The sequence below is a fragment of the Ambystoma mexicanum genome, chromosome 12 (genome assembly GCF_040938575.1).
Source record: "Ambystoma mexicanum isolate Mex_15411 chromosome 12, UKY_AmexF1_1, whole genome shotgun sequence".
In the NCBI taxonomy this organism is placed as follows: Eukaryota; Metazoa; Chordata; class Amphibia; order Caudata; family Ambystomatidae; genus Ambystoma; species Ambystoma mexicanum.
The window spans coordinates 309,058,758-309,077,249 of record NC_090936.1 but is presented as its reverse complement, the minus strand read 5'-3'; positions in this window follow the sequence as shown (position 1 = coordinate 309,077,249).

Below are 18,492 nucleotides of genomic sequence, written 5' to 3'. Positions count from 1 at the left end.
ATCCATTTTTTTCCCACATTTTGGACTCTGGGGGGGTGTCTGGGTAATAAATTCTGGGGCGATTTGCGCAAATCATACCTTTGCGGATTTCCACACGTGTTCTCTTTTCGGAAATGCATGGGGTTCCCTGTTTTCCTTGGTGGCTTGGACACCCGAGGCCCATATCTGTATGGTGTGCCGGTTTGCAGAGAGTCTGAAATTCCGGTCTGACAACAGATTTGGGGGTTACTTGTGTTTTAGGCTTTCCCCTTGGCGCCCAGGTAGGTGCACCCACACATGTGAGGTACCGTTTTCATCGGGACACCTGTGGGAACGGAAGACGGTAGGCCATGTGTTGTTGGGGGCGTGTTTTGATGGGTGAGCTGAGCAAAATGTGCAGAAAAAACGTTTTTTTCCCCACATTTCAGACTTTGCTGGGGTGTCTGGGTAATAAATTCTGGTTTGATTTGCGCAAATCATACCTCTGCTGATTCCCACAGGTGTCCTCTTTTCGGAAATGCATGGGGTTCCCTGTTTTCCTTGGCGGCTTGGACACCCGAGGCCCATATCTGTATGGTGTGCAGGTTTACAGAGAGTCTGAAATTCCGGTCTGAAAACAGACTTGGGGTTACTTGTGTTTTAGGTTTCCCCTTGGCGCCCAGGTAGGTGCACCCACACATGTGAGGTACCGTTTTCATCGGGACACCGGTGGCAATACGTCACAGAGGGTCATGTGTTTTTGGGGGTGTGTTTCGAAGGGTGAGCCGAGAGAAACGTGCGGAAAATGCATTTTTCTCCCCACATTTCAGACTTTGCGGGGGTATCTGGGTAATACATTCTGGGGCGATTTGCGCAAATCATACCTCTGCGGATTCCCAAGGATGTTCTCTTTTTGGAACTGCATGGGGTTCCCTGTTTTCCTTGGTGGCTTGGACACCCGAGGCCCATATCTGTATGGTGTGCCGGTTTGCAGAGAGTCTGAAATTCCAGTCTGACAACAGACTTGGGGGTTACTTGTGTTTTAGGCTTTCCCCTTGGCGCCCAGGTAGGTGCACCCACACATGTGAGGTACCGTTTTCATCGGGACACCTGTGGGAACGGAAGACGGTAGTCCATGTGTTGTTGGGGGCGTGTTTTGATGGGTGAGCTGAGCGAAATGTGCAGAAAAAACTTTTTTTCCCCACATTTCAGACTTTGCAGGGGTGTCTGGGTAATAAATTCTGGGGTGATTTGCGCAAATTATACCTCTGCTGATTCCCACAGGTGTCCTCTTTTCGGAAATGCATGGGGTTCCCTGTTTTCCTTGGTGGCTTGGACACCCAAGGCCCATATCTGTATGGTGTGCCGGTCGCAGAGAGTCTGAAATTCCGGTTTGAAAACAGACTTGGGGTTACTTGTGTTTTAGTCTTTCCCCTTGGCGCCCAGCTAGGTGCACCCAAACATGTGAGGTACCGTTTTCATTGGGACACCTGTGGGAACACGGGACGGTAGGCCATGTGTTGTTGGGGTGTGTTTCGATGGATGCGACAAGCGAAATGTGCGGAAAATGCTTTTTTCCCACATTTCAGACTTTGCAGGGGTGTCTGTGTAATAAATTCTGGGGCGATTTGCGCAAATCATACCTCTGCGGATTCCCACGGGTGTCCTCTTTTTGGAAATGCATGGGGCTCCCTGTTTTCCTTGGGGGCTTGGACACCCAAGGCCCATATCTGTATGGTGTGCCGGTCGGCAAAGAGTCTGAAATTCCGGTCTGAAAACAGAGTTGGGGTTACTTGTGTCTTAGGCTTTCCCCTTGGCGCCAAGGTAAGTGCACCCACACATGTGAGGTACCGTTTTCTTTGGGACACCTGTGAGAATGCGGGACGGTAGGCCATGTGTTGTTGGGGGCGTGTTTTGATGGGTGAGCCGAGCGAAATGAGCGAAAAATACGTTTTTCCCACATTTCGGACTTTGCAGTGTTGTCTGGGTAATAAATTCTGGGGCGATTTGCGCAAATCATACCTCTGTGGATTCCCACGGGTGTCCTTGTTTCGGAAATGCATGGGGTTCCCTGTTTTCCTTGGTGGCTTGGACACCCGAGGCCCATATCTGTATGGTGTGCCGGTTGGCAGAGAGTCTGAAATTCCGGTCTGAAAACAGACTTGGGGTTACTTGTGTTTTAGTCTTTCCCTTTGGCGCCCAGGTTGGTTCACCCACACATGTGAGGTACCGTTTTCATCAGGACAGTTGTCGGAACGCGGGACAGTAGACCATGTGTTGTCGGGGGCGTGTTCCGAAGGGTGAGCTTAGCAAAATGTGCGGAAAATGTGTTTTTTTCCCCACATTTCAGAAATTGCGGGGGTGTCTGGGTACTAAATTCTGGGGCCATTTGCGCAAATAATACCTCTGTGAATTTCCATGGGTGTCCTCTTTTTGGCAATGCATGAGGTTCCCTGATTTCCTTGGTGGCTTGGACACCCAAAGCCCATATCTGTATGGTGTGACGGTCGGCAGAGAGTCTGAAATTCCGGTCTGAAAACAGAGTTGGGGCTACTTGTGTTTTAGGCTTTCCCCTTGGCCCCCAGGTAGGTGCACCCACACATTTGAGGTACCGTTTTCATCGGGACACCGGTGGGAACACGTGACAGTAGGTCATGTGTTTTTGGCGGTGTGTTTCGATGGGTGAGCCGAGAGAAACATGCGGAAAATGCATTTTTCTCCCCACATTTCGGACTTTGCAGGGGTGTCTGGGTAATAAATTCTGGGGCGATTTGCGCAAATCATACCTCTGCGGATTCCCAAGGGTATCCTCTTTTTGGAAATGCATGGGGTTCACTGTTTTCCTTGGTGGCTTGGACACCCGAGACCCATATCTGTATGGTGTACCGGTTTGCAGAGTCTGAAATTCCGGTCTGAAAACAGACTTGGGGTTACTTGTGTTTTAGGCTTTCCCCTTGGCGCCCAGGTAGGCGCACCCACACATGTGAGGTACCGTTTTCATTGGGAGACCTGTGGGAACAGGAGACGGTAGTCCATGTGTTGTTGGGGGCGTGTTTTGATGGGTGAGCTGAGCGAAATGTGTGGAAAAAACATTTTTTTCCCCACATTTCGGACTTTGCAGGGGTGTCTGGGTAATACATTCTGGGGTGATTTGCGCAAATCATACCTCTGCTGATTCCCACAGGTGTCCTCTTTTCGGAAATGCATGGGGTTCCCTGTTTTCCTTGGTGGCTTGGACACCCGAGGCCCATATCTGTATGGTGTGCCGGTCGGCAGAGAGTTTGAAATTCCGGTCTGAAAACAGACTTGGGGTTACTTGTGTTTTAGGCTTTCCCCTTGGCGCCCAGGTAGGTGCACCCAAACATGTGAGGTACCGTTTTCATTGGGACACCTGTGGGAATGCGGGACGGTAGGCCATGTGTTGTTGTGGGTGTGTTTCGATGGGTGCACCGAGCGAAATGTGCCGAAAATGCTTTTTTTCCCACATTTCAGACTTTGCAGGGTTGTCTGGGTAATAAATTCTGGGGCGATTTGCACAAATCATACCTCTGCAGATTCCCACGGGTGTCCTCTTTTTGGAAATGCATGGGCTTCCCTGTTTTCCATGGTGGCTTGGACACCCGAGGCCCATATCTGTATGGTGTGCCGGTTGGCAGAGAGTCTGAAATTCCGGTCTGAAAACAGACTTGGGGTTACTTGTGTTTTAGGCTTTCCCTTTGGCGCCCTTGTAGGTGCACCCACACATGTGAGGTACCGTTTTCATCGGGAGACCTGTGGGAATGGGAGACGGTAGTCCTTGTGTTGTTGGGGGCATGTTTTGATGGGTGAGCTGAGCGAAATGTGTGGAAATAACATTTTTTTCCCCACATTTCGGACTTTGCGGGGGTGTCTGGGTAATAAATTCTGGGGCGATTTGGCAAATCATACCTCTGCTGATTCCCACAGGTGTCCTCTTTTCGGAAATGCATGGGGTTCCCTGTTTTCCTTGGTGGCTTGGACACCCGAGGCCCATATCTGTATGGTCTGCCTGTCGGCAGAGAGTTTGAAATTCCGGTCTGAAAACAGACCTGGGGGTTACTTGTGTTTTAGGCTTTCCCTTTGGCGCCCAGGTAGGTGCACCAACACATGTGAGGTACCGTTTTCATCAGGACATCTGTGGGAACGCGGGACAGTAGGCCATGTGTTGTTGGCGGCGTGTTCCGATGAGTGAGCCGAGCATAATATGCGGAAAATGCATTTTTTTCCCCACATTTCGGACTTTGGGGGGGTGTCTGGGTAATAAATTCTGGGGCGATTTGCGCAAATCATACCTTTGCGGATTTCCACAGGTGTCCTCTTTTCGGAAATGCATGGGGTTCCCTGATTTCCTTGGTGGCTTGGAGACCCAAGGCCCATATCTGTATGGTGTGCCGGTCGCAGAGAGTCTGAAATTCCGGTCTCAAAACAGACTTGGGGTTACTTGTGTTTTAGGCTTTCCCATTGGCGCCCAGGTAGGTGCACCCACAGAAGTGAGGTACCATTTTTATCGGGACTCCTGTGGGAACGCGGGACGGTAGGCCATGTGTTGTTGGGGGCATGTTTCGATGGGTGAGCCGAGCAAAATGTGCAGAAAATGCTTTTTTTCCCCACTTTTCGGGCTTTGCGGGGCTATCTGAGCAACACATTCTGGGGCGATTTGCGCAAATCATACCTCTGCGGATTCCCACGTGTGTCCTCTGTTTGGAAATGTATGGGGTTCCATGTTTTCCTTGGTGGCTTGGACACCCGAGGCCCATATCTGTATGGTGTGCCGGTCGGCAGAGAGTCTGAAATTCCGGTCTGAAAACAGAGTTGGGGCTACTTGTGTTTTAGGCTTTCCCCTTGGCCCCCAGGTAGGTGCACCCACACATTTGAGGTACCGTTTTCATCGGGACACCGGTGGGAACACGTGACAGTAGGTCATGTGTTTTTGGCGGTGTGTTTCGATGGGTGAGCCGAGAGAAACATGCGGAAAATGCATTTTTCTCCCCACATTTCGGACTTTGCAGGGGTGTCTGGGTAATACATTCTGGGGCGATTTGCGCAAATCATACCTCTGCGGATTCCGAAGGGTGTCCTCTTTTTGGAACTGCATGGGGTTCCCTGTTTTCCTTGGTGGCTTGGACACCCGAGGCCCATATCTGTATGGTGTGCCGGTTTGCAGAGACTCTGAAATTCCGGTCTGAATACAGACTTGGGGTTACTTTTGTTTTAGGCTTTCCCTTTGGTGCCCTTGTAGGGGCACCCACACATGTGAGGTACCGTTTTCATCAGGACAGCTGTGGGAACGCGGGACAGTAGACCATGTGTTGTTGGGGGCGTGTTCCAATGGGTGAACTTAGCAAAATGTGCAGAAAATGTGTTTTTTTCCCCACATTTCAGAAATTGCGTGGGTGTCTGGGTACTAAATTCTGGGGTGATTTGCGCAAATCATACCTCTGCGAATTTCCACGGGTGTCCTCTTTTCGGAAATGCATGAGGTTCCCTGATTTCCTTGGTGGCTTGGACACCCAAGGCCCATATCTGTATGGTGTGCCGGTCGGCAGAGAGTCTGAAATTGCGGTCTGAAAACAGACTTCGGGTTACTTGTGTTTTAGGCTTTCCCCTTGGCGCCCAGGTAGGTGCACCCACACATGTGAGGTACCGTTTTCATCGGGACACCAGTGGGAACACGTGATGGTAGGCCATGTGTTTTTGGGGGTGTGTTTCGATGGGTGAGCCAAGAGAAATATGCGGAAAATGCATTTTTTTCCCCACATTTCGGACTTTGCGGGATTGTCTGGGTAATAAATTCTGGGGTGATTTGCGCAAATCATACCTCTGCGGATTCCGAAGGGTGTCCTCTTTTTGGAACTGCATGGGGTTCCCTGTTTTCCTTGGTGGCTTGGACACCCGAGGCCCATATCTGTATGGTGTGCAGGTTTGCAGAGAGTCTGAAATTCCGGTCTAAAAACAGACTTGGTGTTACTTGTGTTTTAGGCTTTCCCCTTGGCGCCCAGGTAGGTGCACCCACACATGTGAGGTACCGTTTTCATCGGGAGACCTGTGGGAATGGGAGACGGTAGTCCATGTGTTGTTGGGGGCATGTTTTGATGGGTGAGCTGAGCGAAATGTGTGGAAATAACGTTTTTTTCCCCACATTTCGGACTTTGCGGGGGTGTCTGGGTAATAAATTCTGGGGCGATTTGCGCAAATCATACCTCTGCTGATTCCCACAGGTGTCCTCTTTTCGGAAATGCATGGGGTTCCCTGTTTTCCTTGATGGCTTGGACACCCGAGGCCCATATCTGTATGGTGTGCCTGTCGGCAGAGAGTTTGAAATTCCGGTCTGAAAACAGACTTGGGGGTTACTTGTGTTTTAGGCTTTCCCTTTGGCGCCCAGGTAGGTGCACCAACACATGTGAGGTACCGTTTTCATCAGGACATCTGTGGGAACGCGGGACAGTAGGCCATGTGTTGTTGGCGGCGTGTTCTGATGAGGGAGCCGAGCATAATGTGCGGAAAATGCATTTTTTTCCCCACATTTCGGACTTTGGGGGGGTGTCTGGGTAATAAATTCTGGGGCGATTTGCGCAAATCATACCTTTGCGGATTTCCACAGGTGTCCTCTTTTCGGAAATGCATGGGGTTCCCGGATTTCCTTAGTGGCTTGGAGACCCAAGGCCCATATCTGTATGGTGTGCCGGTCGCAGAGAGTCTGAAATTCCGGTCTGAAAACAGACTTGGGGTTACTTGTGTTTTAGGCTTTCCCCTTGGCGCCCAGGTAGGTGCACCCAAACATGTGAGGAACTGTTTTCATTGGGACACCTGTGGGAACGGGGGACGGTAGGCCATGTGTTGTTGGGGGTGTGTTTCGATGGGTGCGCCGAGCGAAATGTGCGGAAAATGCTTTTTTTCCCGCATTTCAGATTTTGCAGGGGTGTCTGGGTAATACATTCTGGGGCGATTTGCACAAATCATACCTCTGCAGATTCCCACAGGTGTCCTCTTTTTTTAAATGCATGGGGCTCCCTGTTTTCCTTGGGGGCTTGGACACCCGAGGCCCATATCTGTATGGTGTGCCGGTTGGCAGAGAGTCTGAAATTCCGGTCTGAAAACAGACTTGGGGTTACTTGTGTTTTAGGCTTTCCCATTGGCGCCCTGGTAGGTACACCCACAGAAGTGAGGTACCATTTTTATCGGGACTCCTGTGGGAACGCGGGACGGTAGGCCATGTGTTGTTGGGGGCATGTTTCGATGGGTGAGCTGAGCGAAATGTGCAGAAAATGCGTTTTTTTCCCCACATTTCGGGCTTTGCAGGGCTATCTGAGCAACACATTCTGGGGCGATTTGCGCAAATCATACCTCTGCGGATTCCCACGTGTGTCCTCTGTTTGGAAATGTATGGGGTTCCATGTTTTCCTTTATGGCTTGGACACCCGAGGCCCATATCTGTATGGTGTGCCGGTCGGCAGAGAGTCTGAAATTCCAGTCTGAAAACAGAGTTGGGGTTACTTGTGTTTTAGGCTTTCCCCTTGGCCCCCAGGTAGGTGCACCCACACATGTGAGGTACCGTTTTCTTTGGGACACCTGTGAGAACGCGGGACGGTACGCCATGTGTTGTTGGGGGTGTGTTTTGATGGGTGAGCCAAGCGAAATGAGCGAAAAATACGTTTTTTCCCACATTTAGGATTTTGCAGGGGTGTCAGGGTAATAAATTCTAGGGTGATTTGCGCAAATCATACCTCTGCTGATTCCCACAGGTGTCCTCTTTTCAGAAATGCATGGGGTTCCCTGTTTTCCTTGGTCTCTTGGACACCCGAGACGCATATCTGTATGGTGTGCCGGTTTGCAGAGAGTTTTAAATTCCGGTCTGAAAACAGACTTGGGGTTACTTGTGTTTTAGGCTTTCCCCTTGGCGCTAGGTAGGTGCACCCAAACATGTGAGGTACTGTTTTCATTGGGACACCTGTGTGAACGCAGGACAGTTGGCCATGTGTTGTTGGGGGTGTGTTTCGATGGGTGCGCCGAGCGAAATGTGCGGAAAATACTTTTTTTTCCCGCATTTCAGACTTTGCAGGGGTGTCTGGGTAATACATTCTGGGGCGATTTGCGCAAATCATACCTCTGCAGATTCCCACGGGTGTCCTCTTTTTGGAAATGCATGGGGCTCCCTGTTTTCCTTGGGGGCTTGGACACCCGAGGCCCATATCCGTATGGTGTGCCGGTCGGCAGAGAGTCTGAAATTCCGGTCTGAAAACAGACTTGGGGTTACTTGTGTTTTAGGCTTTCCCATTGGCGCCCAGATAGGTGCACCCACAGAAGTGAGGTACCATTTTTATCAGGACTCCTGTGGAAACGCGGAACGGTAGGCCATGTGTTGTTGGGGGTGTGTTTCGATGGGTTAGCCAAGCGAAATGAGCGAAAAATACGTTTTTTCCCACATTTCGGACTTTGCTGGGGTGTCTGGGTAATAAATTCTGGGGCGATTTGCGCAAATCATACCTCTGTGGATTCCCACGGTGTCCTCGTTTCGGAAATGCATTGGGTTCCCTGTTGTCCTTGGTGGCTTGGACACCCGATGCCCATATCTGTATGGTGTGCCGGTTGGCAGAGAGTCTGAAATTCCGGTCTGAAAACAGACTTGGGGTTACTTGTGTTTTAGGCTTTCCCTTTGGCGCCCAGGTAGGAGCACCCACACATGTGAGGTACCGTTTTTATCAGGACAGCTGTGGGAACGAGGGACAGTAGACCATGTGATGTTGGGGGCGTGTTCCAATGGGTGAGCTTAGCAAAATGTGCGGAAAATGTGTTTTTTCCCCCACATTTCAGAAATTGCGGGGGTGTCTGGGTACTAAATTCTGGGGCGATTTGCGCAAATCATACCTCTGCGAATTTCCACGGGTGTCCTCTTTTTGGAAATGCATGGGGTTCCCTGATTTCCTTGGTGGCTTGGACACCCATGGCCCATATCTGTATTGTGTGCCGGTCGGCGGAGAGTCTGAAATTACGGTCTGAAAACAGAGTTGGGGTTACTTGTGTTTTAGGCTTTCCCCTTGGCGCCCAGGTAGGTTCACCCACACATGTGAGGTACCGTTTTCATCGGGACACCGGTGGGAACACGTGACGGTAGGCCATGTGTTTTTGGGGGTGTGTTTCGATGGGTGAGCCAAGAGAAATGTGCGTAAAATGCATTTTTTCCGCACATTTCGGACTTTGCGGGGGTGTCTGGGTAATAAATTCTGGGGCGATTTGCGCAAATCATACCTCTGCGGATTCCCAAGGGTGTCCTCTTTTTGGAACTGCATGGGTTTCCCTGTTTTCCTTGGTGGCTTGGACACCCGAGGCCCATATCTGTATGGTGTGCCGGTTTGCAGAGAGTCTGAAATTCCGGTCTGAAAACAGACTTGGGGTTACTTGTGTTTTAGGCTTTCCCCTTGGCGCCCAGGTAGGTGCACCCACACATGTGAGGTACCGTTTTCATTGGGAGACCTGTGGGAACGGGAGACGGTAGTCCATGTGTTGTTAGGGGTGTGTTTTGATGGGTGAGCTGAGCAAAATGTGTGGAAAAACGTTTTTTTCCCCCAAATTTCGGACTTTGCGGGGGTGTCTGGGTAATAAATTCTTGGGCGATTTGTGCAAATCATACCAATGCTGATTCCCACAGGTGTCCTCTTTCCGGAAATGCATGGGGTTCCCTGTTTTCCTTGGTGGCTTGGACACCCGAGACCCATATCTATATGGTGTTCCGGTCGGCAGAGAGTTTGAAATTCCGGTCTGAAAACAGACTTGGGGTTACTTGTGTTTTAGGCTTTCCTTTTGGCGCCCAGGTAGGTGCACCCACACATGTGAGGTACCGTTTTCATCAGGACATCTGTGGGAACGCGGGACAGTAGACCATGTGTTGTTGGGGGCTTGTTCCGATGAGCGAGCCTAGCATAATGTGCGGAAAATGCGTTTTTTCCCCACATTTCGGAGTTTGGGGGGGTATCTGGGTAATAAATTCTGGGGCGATTTGCGCAAACCATACCTTTGCGGATTTCCCCAGGTGTCCTCTTCTCGGAAATGCATGGGGTTCCCTGATTTCCTTGGTGGATTGGACACCCAAGGCCCATATCTGTATGGTGTGCCGGTCGCAGAGAGTCTGAAATTCCGGTCTGAAAACAGACTTGGGGTTACTTGTGTTTTAGGTTTCCCCTTGGCGCCCAGGTAGGTGCACCCAAACATGTGAGGTACCGTTTTCATTGGGACACCTGTGGGAACGCTGGACGGTTGGCCATGTGTTGTTGGGGGTGTGTTTCGATGGGTGCGCCGAGCGAAATGTGCGGAAAATGCTTTTTTTCCCACATTTCAGTCTTTGCAGGGGTGTCTGGGTAATAAATTCTGGGGCGATTTGCACAAATCAAACCTCTGCATATTCCCACGGGTGTCCTCTTTTTGGAAATGCATGGGCTTCCCTGTTTTCCTTGGTGGCTTGGACACCCGAGGCCCATATCTGTATTGTGTGCCGGTCGGCAGAGAGTCTGAAATTCCGGTCTGAAAACAGACTTGGGGTTACTTGTGTTTTAGGCTTTCCCCTTGGCGCCCAGGTAGGTGCACCCACACATGTGAGGTACCGTTTTTATCGGGAGACCTGTGGGAATGGGAGACGGTAGTCCATGTGTTGTTGGGGGCGTTTTTTAATGGGTGAGCTGAGCGAAATGTGTGGAAAACCCGTTTTTTTCCCCACATTTCGGACTTTGCGGGGGTGTCTGGGTAATAAATTCTGGGGCGATTTGCGCAAATCATACCTCTGCTGATTCCCACAGGTGTCCTCCTTTCGGAAATGCATGGGGTTCCCTGTTTTCCTTGGTGGCTTGGACACCCGAGGCCCACATCTGTATGGTGTGCCAGTCGGCAGAGAGTTTGAAATTCCGGTCTGAAAACAGACTTGGGGGTTACTTGTGTTTTAGGCTTTCCCTTTGGCGCCCAGGTAGGTGCAGCCACACATGCGAGGTACCGCTTTTATCAGGACATCTGTGGGAACGCGGGACAGTAGGCCATGTGTTGTTGGGGGCGTGTTCTGATGAGAGAGCCAAGCATAATTTGCGGAAAATGCGTTTTTCCCCACATTTCGGACTTTGGGGGGGTGTCTGGGTAATAAATTCTGGGGCGATTTGCACAAATCATACCTTTACGGATTTCCACAGGTGTCCTCTTCTCGGAAATGCATGCGGTTCCCTGATTTACTTGGTGGCTTGGACACCCAAGGCCCATATCTGTATGGTGTGCCGGTCGCAGGGAGTCTGAAATTCCGGTCTGAAAACAGACTTGGGGTTACTTGTGTTTTAGGCTTTCCCCTTGGCGCCCAGGTAGGTGCACCCAAACATGTGAGGTACCGTTTTCATTGGGACACCTGTGGGAACACGGGACGGTAGGCCATGTGTTGTTGGGGGGGGTGTTTCGATGGGTGTGCCGAGCGAAATGTGCGGAAAATGCTTTTTTTCCCACATTTCAGATTTTGCAGGGGTGTCTGGGTAATAAATTCTGGGGCGATTTGCACAAATCATCCCTCTGCAGATTCCCACGGGTGTCCTCTTTTTGGAAATGCATGGGCTTCCCTGTTTTCCTTGGTGGCTTGGACACCCGAGGCCCATATCTGTATGGTGTGCCGGTCGGCAGAGAGTCTGAAATTCCGGTCTGAAAACAGACTTGGGGTTACTTGTGTTTTAGGCTTTCCCCTTGGCGCCCAGGTAGGTGCACCCACACATGTGAGGTACCGTTTTTATCGGGAGACCTGTGGGAATGGGAGACGGTAGTCCATGTGTTGTTGGGGGCGTTTTTTAATGGGTGAGCTGAGCGAAATGTGTGGAAAACCCGTTTTTTTCCCCACATTTCGGACTTTGCGGGGGTGTCTGGGTAATAAATTCTGGGGCGATTTGCGCAAATCATACCTCTGCTGATTCCCACAGGTGTCCTCCTTTCGGAAATGCATGGGGTTCCCTGTTTTCCTTGGTGGCTTGGACACCCGAGGCCCACATCTGTATGGTGTGCCAGTCGGCAGAAAGTTTGAAATTCCGGTCTGAAAACAGACTTGGGGGTTACTTGTGTTTTAGGCTTTCCCTTTGGCGCCCAGGTAGGTGCACCCACACATGCGAGGTACCGCTTTTATCAGGACATCTGTGGGAACGCGGGACAGTAGGCCATGTGTTGTTGGGGGCGTGTTCTGATGAGAGAGCCGAGCATAATTTGCGGAAAATGCGTTTTTCCCCACATTTCGGACTTTGGGGGGGTGTCTGGGTAATAAATTCTGGGGCGATTTGCACAAATCATACCTTTACGGATTTCCACAGGTGTCCTCTTCTCGGAAATGCATGCGGTTCCCTGATTTACTTGGTGGCTTGGACACCCAAGGCCCATATCTGTATGGTGTGCCGGTTGCAGGGAGTCTGAAATTCCGGTCTGAAAACAGACTTGGGGTTACTTGTGTTTTAGGCTTTCCCCTTGGCGCCCAGGTAGGTGCACCCAAACATGTGAGGTACCGTTTTCATTGGGACACCTGTGGGAACACGGGACGGTAGGCCATGTGTTGTTGGGGGGGTGTTTCGATGGTTGTGCCGAGCGAAATGTGCGGAAAATGCTTTTTTTCCCACATTTCAGATTTTGCAGGGGTGTCTGGGTAATAAATTCTGGGGCGATTTGCACAAATCATACCTCTGCAGATTCCCACGGGTGTCCTCTTTTTGGAAATGCATGGGCTTCCCTGTTTTCCTTGGTGGCTTGGACACCCGAGGCCCATATCTGTATGGTGTGCCGGTCGGCAGAGAGTCTGAAATTCCGGTCTGAAAACAGACTTGGGGTTACTTGTGTTTTAGGCTTTCCCCTTGGCGCCCAGGTAGGTGCACCCACACATGTGAGGTACCGTTTTTATCGGGAGACCTGTGGGAATGGGAGACGGTAGTCCATGTGTTGTTGGGGGCGTTTTTTAATGGGTGAGCTGAGCGAAATGTGTGGAAAACCCGTTTTTTTCCCCACATTTCGGACTTTGCGGGGGTGTCTGGGTAATAAATTCTGGGGCGATTTGCGCAAATCATACCTCTGCTGATTCCCACAGGTGTCCTCCTTTCGGAAATGCATGGGGTTCCCTGTTTTCCTTGGTGGCTTGGACACCCGAGGCCCACATCTGTATGGTGTGCCAGTCGGCAGAAAGTTTGAAATTCCGGTCTGAAAACAGACTTGGGGGTTACTTGTGTTTTAGGCTTTCCCTTTGGCGCCCAGGTAGGTGCACCCACACATGCGAGGTACCGCTTTTATCAGGACATCTGTGGGAACGCGGGACAGTAGGCCATGTGTTGTTGGGGGCGTGTTCTGATGAGAGAGCCGAGCATAATTTGCGGAAAATGCGTTTTTCCCCACATTTCGGACTTTGGGGGGGTGTCTGGGTAATAAATTCTGGGGCGATTTGCACAAATCATACCTTTACGGATTTCCACAGGTGTCCTCTTCTCGGAAATGCATGCGGTTCCCTGATTTACTTGGTGGCTTGGACACCCAAGGCCCATATCTGTATGGTGTGCCGGTCGCAGGGCGTCTGAAATTCCGGTCTGAAAACAGACTTGGGGTTACTTGTGTTTTAGGCTTTCCCCTTGGCGCCCAGGTAGGTGCACCCAAACATGTGAGGTACCGTTTTCATTGGGACACCTGTGGGAACACGGGACGGTAGGCCATGTGTTGTTGGGGGGGTGTTTCGATGGTTGTGCCGAGCGAAATGTGCGGAAAATGCTTTTTTTCCCACATTTCAGATTTTGCAGGGGTGTCTGGGTAATAAATTCTGGGGCGATTTGCACAAATCATACCTCTGCAGATTCCCACGGGTGTCCTCTTTTTGGAAATGCATGGGCTTCCCTGTTTTCCTTGGTGGCTTGGACACCCGAGGCCCATATCTGTATGGTGTGCCGGTCGGCAGAGAGTCTGAAATTCCGGTCTGAAAACAGACTTGGGGTTACTTGTGTTTTAGGCTTTCCCCTTGGCGCCCAGGTAGGTGCACCCACACATGTGAGGTACCGCTTTCATCAGGACATCTGTGTGAACGCGGGACAGTATGCCATGTGTTGTTGGGGGCGTGTTCCGATGAGTGAGCCGAGCATAATGTGAGGAAAATGCGTTTTTTTCCCCACATTTTGGACTTTGGGGGGTGTCTGGGTAATAAATTCTGGGGCGATTTGCGCAAATCATACCTTTGCGGATTTCCACAGGTGTCCTCTTCTCGGAAATGCATGGGGTTCCCTGTTTTTCTTGGTGGCTTGGACACCCAAGGCCCATATCTGTATGGTGTGCAGGTCGCAGGGAGTCTGAAATTCGGGTCTGAAAACAGACTTGGGGTTACTTGTGTTTTAGGCTTTCCCCTTGGGGCCCAGGTAGGTGCACCCAAACATGTGAGGTACCGTTTTCATTGGGACACCTGTGGGAACGCGGGACGGTAGGCCATGTGTTGTTGGGGGTGTGTTTCGATGGGTGCGCCGAGTGAAATGTGCGGAAAATGCTTTTTTTCCCACATTTCAGATTTTGCAGGGGTGTCTGGGTAATAAATTCTGGGGCGATTTGCACAAATCATACCTCTGCAGATTCCCACGGGTGTCCTCTTTTTGGAAATGCATGGGCTTCCCTGTTTTCCTTGGTGGCTTGGACACCCGAGGCCCATATCTGTATGGTGTGCCGGTCGGCAGAGAGTCTGAAATTCCGGTCTGAAAACAGACTTGGGGTTACTTGTGTTTTAGGCTTTCCCCTTGGCGCCCAGGTAGGTGCACCCACACATGTGAGGTACCGTTTTTATCAGGAGACCTGTGGGAATGGGAGACGGTAGTCCATGTGTTCTTGGGGGCGTTTTTTAATGGGTGAGCTGAGCGAAATGTGTGGAAAACCCGTTTTTTTCCCCACATTTCGGACTTTGCGGGGGTGTCTGGGTAATAAATTCTGGGGCGATTTGCGCAAATCATACCTCTGCTGATTCCCACAGGTGTCCTCCTTTCGGAAATGCATGGGGTTCCCTGTTTTCCTTGGTGGCTTGGACACCCGAGGCCCACATCTGTATGGTGTGCCAGTCGGCAGAAAGTTTGAAATTCCGGTCTGAAAACAGACTTGGGGGTTACTTGTGTTTTAGGCTTTCCCTTTGGCGCCCAGGTAGGTGCACCCACACATGCGAGGTACCGCTTTTATCAGGACATCTGTGGGAACGCGGGACAGTAGGCCATGTGTTGTTGGGGGCGTGTTCTGATGAGAGAGCCGAGCATAATTTGCGGAAAATGCGTTTTTCCCCACATTTCGGACTTTGGGGGGGTGTCTGGGTAATAAATTCTGGGGCGATTTGCACAAATCATACCTTTACGGATTTCCACAGGTGTCCTCTTCTCGGAAATGCATGCGGTTCCCTGATTTACTTGGTGGCTTGGACACCCAAGGCCCATATCTGTATGGTGTGCCGGTCGCAGGGCGTCTGAAATTCCGGTCTGAAAACAGACTTGGGGTTACTTGTGTTTTAGGCTTTCCCCTTGGCGCCCAGGTAGGTGCACCCAAACATGTGAGGTACCGTTTTCATTGGGACACCTGTGGGAACACGGGACGGTAGGCCATGTGTTGTTGGGGGGGTGTTTCGATGGTTGTGCCGAGCGAAATGTGCGGAAAATGCTTTTTTTCCCACATTTCAGATTTTGCAGGGGTGTCTGGGTAATAAATTCTGGGGCGATTTGCACAAATCATACCTCTGCAGATTCCCACGGGTGTCCTCTTTTTGGAAATGCATGGGCTTCCCTGTTTTCCTTGGTGGCTTGGACACCCGAGGCCCATATCTGTATGGTGTGCCGGTCGGCAGAGAGTCTGAAATTCCGGTCTGAAAACAGACTTGGGGTTACTTGTGTTTTAGGCTTTCCCCTTGGCGCCCAGGTAGGTGCACCCACACATGTGAGGTACCGCTTTCATCAGGACATCTGTGTGAACGCGGGACAGTATGCCATGTGTTGTTGGGGGCGTGTTCCGATGAGTGAGCCGAGCATAATGTGAGGAAAATGCGTTTTTTTCCCCACATTTTGGACTTTGGGGGGTGTCTGGGTAATAAATTCTGGGGCGATTTGCGCAAATCATACCTTTGCGGATTTCCACAGGTGTCCTCTTCTCGGAAATGCATGGGGTTCCCTGTTTTTCTTGGTGGCTTGGACACCCAAGGCCCATATCTGTATGGTGTGCAGGTCGCAGGGAGTCTGAAATTCGGGTCTGAAAACAGACTTGGGGTTACTTGTGTTTTAGGCTTTCCCCTTGGGGCCCAGGTAGGTGCACCCAAACATGTGAGGTACCGTTTTCATTGGGACACCTGTGGGAACGCGGGACGGTAGGCCATGTGTTGTTGGGGGTGTGTTTCGATGGGTGCGCCGAGTGAAATGTGCGGAAAATGCTTTTTTTCCCACATTTCAGATTTTGCAGGGGTGTCTGGGTAATAAATTCTGGGGCGATTTGCACAAATCATACCTCTGCAGATTCCCACGGGTGTCCTCTTTTTGGAAATGCATGGGCTTCCCTGTTTTCCTTGGTGGCTTGGACACCCGAGGCCCATATCTGTATGGTGTGCCGGTCGGCAGAGAGTCTGAAATTCCGGTCTGAAAACAGACTTGGGGTTACTTGTGTTTTAGGCTTTCCCCTTGGCGCCCAGGTAGGTGCACCCACACATGTGAGGTACCGTTTTTATCAGGAGACCTGTGGGAATGGGAGACGGTAGTCCATGTGTTCTTGGGGGCGTTTTTTAATGGGTGAGCTGAGCGAAATGTGTGGAAAACCCGTTTTTTTCCCCACATTTCGGACTTTGCGGGGGTGTCTGGGTAATAAATTCTGGGGCGATTTGCGCAAATCATACCTCTGCTGATTCCCACAGGTGTCCTCCTTTCGGAAATGCATGGGGTTCCCTGTTTTCCTTGGTGGCTTGGACACCCGAGGCCCACATCTGTATGGTGTGCCAGTCGGCAGAAAGTTTGAAATTCCGGTCTGAAAACAGACTTGGGGGTTACTTGTGTTTTAGGCTTTCCCTTTGGCGCCCAGGTAGGTGCACCCACACATGCGAGGTACCGCTTTTATCAGGACATCTGTGGGAACGCGGGACAGTAGGCCATGTGTTGTTGGGGGCGTGTTCTGATGAGAGAGCCGAGCATAATTTGCAGAAAATGCGTTTTTCCCCACATTTCGGACTTTGGGGGGGTGTCTGGGTAATAAATTCTGGGGCGATTTGCACAAATCATACCTTTACGGATTTCCACAGGTGTCCTCTTCTCGGAAATGCATGCGGTTCCCTGATTTACTTGGTGGCTTGGACACCCAAGGCCCATATCTGTATGGTGTGCCGGTCGCAGGGAGTCTGAAATTCCGGTCTGAAAACAGACTTGGGGTTACTTGTGTTTTAGGCTTTCCCCTTGGCGCCCAGGTAGGTGCACCCAAACATGTGAGGTACCGTTTTCATTGGGACACCTGTGGGAACACGGGACGGTAGGCCATGTGTTGTTGGGGGGGTGTTTCGATGGTTGTGCCGAGCGAAATGTGCGGAAAATGCTTTTTTTCCCACATTTCAGATTTTGCAGGGGTGTCTGGGTAATAAATTCTGGGGCGATTTGCACAAATCATACCTCTGCAGATTCCCACGGGTGTCCTCTTTTTGGAAATGCATGGGCTTCCCTGTTTTCCTTGGTGGCTTGGACACCCGAGGCCCATATCTGTATGGTGTGCCGGTCGGCAGAGAGTCTGAAATTCCGGTCTGAAAACAGACTTGGGGTTACTTGTGTTTTAGGCTTTCCCCTTGGCGCCCAGGTAGGTGCACCCACACCTGTGAGGTACCGCTTTCATCAGGACATCTGTGTGAACGTGGGACAGTATGCCATGTGTTGTTGGGGGCGTGTTCCGATGAGTGAGCCGAGCATAATGTGAGGAAAATGCGTTTTTTTCCCCACATTTTGGACTTTGGGGGGTGTCTGGGTAATAAATTCTGGGGCGATTTGCGCAAATCATACCTTTGCGGATTTCCACAGGTGTCCTCTTCTCGGAAATGCATGGGGTTCCCTGTTTTTCTTGGTGGCTTGGACACCCAAGGCCCATATCTGTATGGTGTGCAGGTCGCAGGGAGTCTGAAATTTGGGTCTGAAAACAGACTTGGGGTTACTTGTGTTTTAGGCTTTCCCCTTGGGGCCCAGGTAGGTGCACCCAAACATGTGAGGTACCGTTTTCATTGGGACACCTGTGGGAACGCGGGACGGTAGGCCATGTGTTGTTGGGGGTGTGTTTCGATGGGTGCGCCGAGTGAAATGTGCGGAAAATGCTTTTTTTCCCACATTTCAGATTTTGCAGGGGTGTCTGGGTAATAAATTCTGGGGCGATTTGCACAAATCATACCTCTGCAGATTCCCACGGGTGTCCTATTTTTGGAAATGCATGGGCTTCCCTGTTTTCCTTGGTGGCTTGGACACCCGAGGCCCTTATCTGTATGGTGTGCCGGTCGGCAGAGAGACTGAAATTCCTGTCTGAAAACAG